This window comes from Durio zibethinus, chromosome 7, assembly GCF_047325235.1.
Source record: "Durio zibethinus cultivar Kanyao isolate XHJ-2024 chromosome 7, ASM4732523v1, whole genome shotgun sequence".
Lineage (NCBI taxonomy): Eukaryota > Viridiplantae > Streptophyta > Magnoliopsida > Malvales > Malvaceae > Durio > Durio zibethinus.
The window spans coordinates 14547264-14554753 of NC_143168.1; the positions used below are offsets into that span (position 1 = coordinate 14547264).

The 7490-nt window shown below is 30.5% G+C and overlaps 1 pseudogene; it reads right to left on the bottom strand.

The window, feature by feature from the left end:
- Positions 1–908: 908 nt before the first annotated feature.
- Positions 909–7248, bottom strand: LOC111278008 (transcription factor TGA1 pseudogene; annotated as a pseudogene).
- Positions 7249–7490: the final 242 nt, after the last annotated feature.

Sequence of the window (7490 nt, forward strand, 5' to 3'; positions counted from 1 at the left end):
AGGCTCATAACCCTTAGCTTACTCTCTTTGAAATTTCTTGGACTTGAATTAAACAATTGAAAGCTTTTTGAAACTTTGAATAGTTGAGGCATCACTTTAATCTTTAGTCATAACTTTTTTTTTAACTTTAGCCATTTTTTGGCTTTTTTAGGCTTTGCCTTGCATTTGTTGTGTTCTTTTATTTCATTCTTTATGCCTTTCTTTCTCTAAAATTCATCAAGATATCCATAATACATAAGTAAGCACAATTGAGTTAGATAAAAAGAAAAAAGGGATAATAATAATAATAAAAAAAGACTTATTGGGCTTATCATGTGGTTAAAATAAACAAAGAAAAAAGCAAAAATATAATAGGCACAAAATATAGATACTAGGAATGCATCATAATAAGGTGGCTTGAAAAAGGCTCAAACAGTCCAAAAAATTACCTTTATCATCTCTTGAGTCAAATATAGTCTAGAATTTTACCTCGACGATTGAGTAGGTGAATGCTAGAGTACTCATTAAAATTTGAGGGTTGAATAGGTGAATTCTAGAGCACTCATTAAAATCTTTAAATTTCATGTAAAACCACATCTTATAAAATTTTCACAAGAATAAAAGCATTTCCTTGAAATATAATAAAAATATATGTACAAAAATCATATCTAAAGAGAAACATGCTTAATAATTCCTTTCAAGTTCCACCATTCTCATATTCAAACTTCATATCATACTTAAGTCAATCATAAAACCTTTTGTAAAATCAACTAAGTGTGCATATAAATGAAATCTAGTCTATTAATTTGGTTTGAAAGTGAAATTGGATTAAAATTTAGAAAAACAGTTCAAAGAGCATTCTTTCCCCCTCCTTACACACTTAAGTTAAACAATATATCAGAACAAAAGAAAATAAATACTCCCCAAATCTACTTCAAGGCTGAACCTTCTTTTGTATGAGGCATCCTCCTTGCATCCATTTCATCCCTATAAGAACAAACTCAAACAAAAACATCAAAACATACTTGTCCTAATAAAGATAAAGAAAACACAAACTATTAAAGTAAAACTTGGGTTACCTCCTAAACAGTGCTAATTTTGGTCAAGCTTGATCATACTTTTTTCCATGGGATTACATAACTAGACCACACTTAACACAAGCATCTATCCACTTAATGGTTTCTTTTCTTACCATATCTTTATCAACAGACTCTAACTGGCAGTGTAGCTCGATTATTTTGGCTAGATCTCCAACCTCTAGTAATGTCTTCATTACCATTGGACTATGGTCGTTGGGCATTGACTTTAGTACTAGTGAAAAATGTATGACCATGGAAACTATAAGGTTGGTTTCATCAAAATGGGTGATGTCTTCTCATCCTTTTTCTTAGGCTTAATGAAGGATATTTCTAAAGGTTTAAGCAATTCATCAACTAAACAACCCTCATTAACTGACTTCTCCTCCTTATTCAATTCTCAATCATGATTTTCACAAGGTTAGGGAATTGGTATGGGTGGACTGTAAGGCTCAAATTCACTTTCAAAGGGATTATTGCTAGATTCTTCAAGAATGTCAAATCCTAAAGCCAATCCATCTTTCTTTACTTTCATTTTATCATAATGATCATTCACTTTTACCATCTCTTCATCCACTACCCTAACAAATTTTAGAAGATCAATCACAATAGGCACCTCATCATCTCGTTCTTCAACATATTCCTCAATCTCTTACTTTTCTTCTATGTTTTCATAGTTATTTCCACCTTAGGTTTTACACTTGCCAAAAGTGCTCTTACAACAAAGATGAGTTCTTTATCTTCCCTTACAAAATCCATATGTTCATCATCATCCTTTTATGGATCTTTTTTTTACACTTTTTTCTCATCAACTACTTTTACAAAACTAGGTAGGTTCATTGCCATAAGCTGATCAATTAAATCTTTCTCATCATCATCATCAAAAAAATAAGTCCCTTCTTTCCCATAAAAGTACATATCATTGCATGCCTCTTTACTTGGTTTCTTTAGGTTGGACTTGGTATTACTATGCAAGGTTCTTCAAGGTTGATTGGCTATGGCTTGAGATAGTTAACCTAGTTAGGTTTCAAGATTTTTAATGGACGCGACTTGGCTTTGGATAGTTGCATTATTGAACTACAATAATTAGGTTAGCATTTTCATGTTTGATTTCTTTTCTTGAGGTGATTTTTTTGTTTAAGGAGAGTATTGCTGAAATAGAAGGTTCATCAGGCATATTGGGGTATATGTGGATGATAGCTCTTGATTGCTTCCCTATGTATAATTAGGATAATCCTCCCAATCTTAAGTGTAGGTGTTTGAATAAAAATTACATTGATTTTCTTGACACCTATCACTATAGTATTTGCCCCCATAACCATGACTATTATAAAATTAACATTAGACTAAATAAACTTGTCTAAAATTATGCTTTCTTTCAAGATCATTTACCTTTTCAACCAAAGAGGCTAATTGTGAGGTTGAGGTTGAAAATGGGTTTTATACATATCTTTGAGTAGTGCGTCATGATGGTTAGGTTTGGGAATACTCAAGAGATGGCTCTTTATAGTCCCCAAAAGTTCTAGCCTCATTGCAATAGAAGTTTAACATAACCAAAACAGAAAAAAGAACACATTAAAGCAAGTAAAAATAAAAAAAAAATGTTTAGCTTACAAAAGGTTAGAAAATCCTTATTAACATTGAAAACATCCTTATAATCCCCAACAAAGGCACCCAAAACTTGATTGTTACTTTTGTATAACCTATAAGTGCACAGATTAAGTAATAAAATAGAAGTATTCCAATATTGTTTCCCAAAGGATTACAGATTGTAATTGTTGGGTAGTTCTCAAGTACCAAAATTGAAAGCCTAAGCTCTCATATCTAAACAATTGAAAATTTAGGGTTGATTGCAAAATAATAAAAGAAGAGTAATGTTGGCTTCGATCTCACTTATCCAACCATTACTTGGTAAGCTAGAGAGAAGAGCCAAACAAGATAAAAAAAAATAAGAATAGAAAATTTGAAAACAAAGAAAAATTGAGATTGCCAAACATGAAATCAAAGAATTTGAATGTAAAAGAATTATGTGGTTGAAACTTGCATTGCATTAGAGTAGAAAAGATTGAATCAAACTTGTAAAATAAAATAATGCTTGCCAAAAACAAGGAAGAATGCTTAAAAAGAAAGAAATCATGAGAAATGAACACTTCTTGAATTAAAGAAAAGAATTTAAAGAAACAAAGCTTTTGTTATTTGCAAATTTGTCACCTAAGCCAATAACTAAACTAAAAAAGAACTAAGGAATGAAAAAAAAAAAAAAAAACAAAACAAAAGAATGAAGTATGATGAAATAAGTGAAAATGGCCTCTCTATTTATAGAAGTGGTTTGGCCATTGGGGGATAAGTTTACAAGAATTTAATTTTAAATCAACTACTAAAAGATATGGTTAATCTTCATCTTCAAAGTGCTTTGACGAAATAATACTCTTGTTTTTTAAAGAGGTGTAATCGAATGGATATTTTAGGAAGTAACCTTGATTCAAGACTACTTCGCAGACTCAACTAAGCCTTGGATTACAATTTAATGTGTTTGAATTTCATCCAATCTCTTGTAATTCAAATGACTAAAATCTTTCTTCATGTGTAACTATTCAAAGAGCAAGCAATTATCTATTAAAAACACCCTTATCGATGCGCCTAGGGTCCTTGTTAGTTTAAAATTACATGAAATCCTCTTAGATTTTATCTCAGTTGAATGAATATTCGATATGAGAGTCCTTATGCTTGTTAAATTCTTTAAGTGAACGTTATCTCTTCTTGTAGTTGAATTGGCAAAATGGTGTAAGAGTCCTTCATGGATGCAAATTCCTCTCTTGGCCACATGAATAAGTCCTAGTGCAATTGAAATTCTTTGAAGGTGTATGCTCCATGTAAATGATTTAGCCAAATGATGATAGAGTACCTGAAGCATACAAACTCTTCTTTTTTGATGAATGGATCAACTGTTATAATGCCACATAGGTTCAGCTACATCCTTATGCATGGTCAAAAATCAACTTTGCATGTAAGCTTGGATGACTTGCATAAAAATCATGTCCTAAGGTCTTAAATCATTAAAAATCACAAAATTAGCTTTAAGGCACCAAAAATCAACAAAATTTTAAATTTTTGCTCCCATTTTAATATACAAAACCATTATATAATTAGGTGCTATCACAAACATATCCTTAATTCGATCTTCATTAGAACTTTGAAGCATAGCATCTCTTAAGAAAGTCCATGGCATCCCTTTGCTAGTCTATTTCTTTTTATCAATCACCTAAACCTCAACCTTAATTATCTTTGCTAACTTTTTCTTATATCTCGACAGATTTTGTGTTTCTAATACACTATATCGAGTTTAGGTATATCTAAATGTAGCAATGCAGAGTACTCTTCTATAGTAGGTGTTAAATCTTTCTTGTTAAACGTGAAGCATCAATATGCCAAATTCCAGAACCTTATTGCAGCCTTCAACATCTGATCATTAGGTTTCACCATCAATAATAGGGTAATGTCTCCATACTTCGCTATGAAAGAGGTTTTCCTTTTTGGTCCCATTGACTTCAAATTCCCTCCAAATCTACTATATCATTCCATCTTATCAATATGCCAAATTCTAAAACCTTATTGCAGCCTTCAACATCTGATCATTAGGTTTCACCATCAATAATAGGGTAATGTCAACATACTTCGCTATGAAAGAGGTTTTCCTTTTTGGGTCCCATTGACTTCAAATTCCCCCCAAATCTACTATATCATTCCATCTTAAGTCTATATATACGACCTCCAGAGGCTTGCAACATACTCATCCCTCAAACAATCTCCCTTTATTTGCTACCTATATTCTGACCGATCCCTAACCTCTTAGAATGACTTGTTAACTAAAGACCCTACTTGAGATTCTTTGAATGCCATGAAAACTTCTACCAATTAATTATCTATAATGCATATCTTTGATGCTTTATGTCAAGAATGATGCATGAAACAAACAAGAACAAGAAAACAAAAAAAGAAAAAAGAAAAATTAGTCAATAAGAAAATTGAAATGCACATGCAAAGTAACAAGATAAATTCTCACATATTTTTATTAATAAATTTTTTAAATCCCTTTTTCATTTTTTCATTTATTCCACTTTTGTTTTTTTTCCTTTTTTCCCCTCTTTTTATTATTTCATTTTTTCTTTTTTTTTAATTTTTTTAATTTTTTTTACTTTTTTGTTTTCATTATTGTTTTTGTTTTATTTGTAAAGAAATGCAATTCTTAATGGTTTTTCCTTTTTTTTTTTTGGTTAAAAGCAATAATTCAAACTAACAAAAAGCAAATGAAAAAGGTAAGGAGCATTCTTTCATGTAACTTATTTAAGGTCAATTTCTATTGAGAGGATGGGCATGGCTTTACCTATGGCTGGCTCGCTATAGCTCACCATATGCCGAGTTAGGAATTGACACGTCTAAAGGTTCCTAAATTGTTCCTTATATTATCATCTGTCACAAACTAATGAGGCACTCTAATCCTACCCATTATAGGCTACAAGTAGACATGGTTCAATCTTAGTGAGAGTGTTTCACTAGCTATTACAAAAATTTACACCTTGCAAGAATGTATCTACTTCACTTTCTCCTAAAAAGGGTTAGAGCTTGGATATAAAGCTATACATGCAAAGCAATGTGAGTGTGTACGAAGGAACATACAAACCTTTCACACTTTCTTAAAATACCCCTATCCTAAATGCCCTAAAATTATTAAAAATAGAATAAATAACAACAAAATTTAAAAAAAATGGCATGATTAAAATATGCATGAAATGTAAAACACACATTTATTCTTAATTCTTTGGAAACAAAGAAATTGAAATCAAAATATTTTTTCAATTTTTTTTATTTTTTTTCAAAATTTTCACTTTTTAAGAAAACAAGAAAATTAAAATCAAGAAATTAAGATTAAACACTAACTAGGACCATTAAACTAAAATTTTGGATAACATGCAATCAATCTTTGGCTTGATTCTAAAAAATGTATCCAGTTACCAAGTTGTTGTGACATATGGGTCTGAGGAACTTGACCACTAGACTTAGGGAATGAAAAATGAGCAAGATGCTAAAATGCATTTTCAAAAAAAAAAAAAAAACTGAGAAGTCACCACTATTTTTTTTTTTTAAGATGTTATTGGCCACCTAAAATTTTTGTCATTTTGATAAAAACATCTAAAATTGGCTTAAAGTTTTATAAAAGAACATTTTTGTGGTCTGCAAAAATAAAATTAGGTCGATAAGTCAATTACACGTGGAAAAAGATTAGCACCCACATATTGCCTGTCAAAATGGTACCAATTGATTACATTTTATCCTTTGATTTTAGTAAAAATGGTCTTATTCTAATGTTTAAAAATTAATTCATTTCCTTTTCACTTATTTCTTTCAAAACTTAGGCTACGTTTGGTTGTAGAAAAAAAATTTTTGTTTTCTTAGAATTTTAAAAAACATGTTTGGTACATGAAAATGAAAAATTATTTCAAAAATAAAAATTATGAAAATGTGTTTAGTATTTACATTTTTTTAAAAAATGAAAATAATAACTAAATAATTAAAATCATGACTTAAATAAAGCATAAAATGTTAAACCAATCATCACTAAGAAGAACATCCAAATTTTACTGGACCACAAACAGGTCAAAAGGCAAAAACTATAAAACATAACATGATCTAACCAATTTCTAACATGAACAATTGATTGGTTCATGTACCACATGCCAAACATCACATAGAATATATTGGCCTTTGTAGTAGTTAATTTCATGTGGAAAAATTCATAATAATGGCTTTAGCCACTTTCAACTAGTATGCCAAGCTCTATATTGCTTATATGGGCATCCAAAGTGGTCCTTAATTCACATGTTTATCTATTTTATTCTTCTATCCAATGTTCATATTCAATCTCAAATGCAACAATCCTCGAGTTCACTATTCTAGAGAATCCAAGATGACCACCTTTTTACCCACCACCCATTTAAAGACCTTGTTGCCTCATTCGTTCAAGCTCTTACTCAAATTGAATCAACTTTAAATGACTATTTTCTAACTGTTGAACATATGCCTTTTTCTACAAATGGCTTTTATGTGTAACCTCACAATTTTGTGCAAACCAACTTTGTCTTTTATCAATAGGTTTAGTTGTTTTTCAGTCATACTTGTTAAAAGGTGCAAGCATTTCACATAAAACAATCTCAAATCTTTATCTATCTACTTATCTACTTCAACAATCAGTGATGCAATATATGTTGATTGACATTACTCTTAGAATTTTCTCCCCACATGTCAATCAGGTGGATGGGATCATAAATACCCATCTTTTTAAAGGTTCAAACTAGGTGGATAGAGAGTTCTTGCTTTTTGAACTTTTGTTTAAAGAGATGTTAAAACAAGTTTCCCGTTAAAATGTTTGTAGTGAAC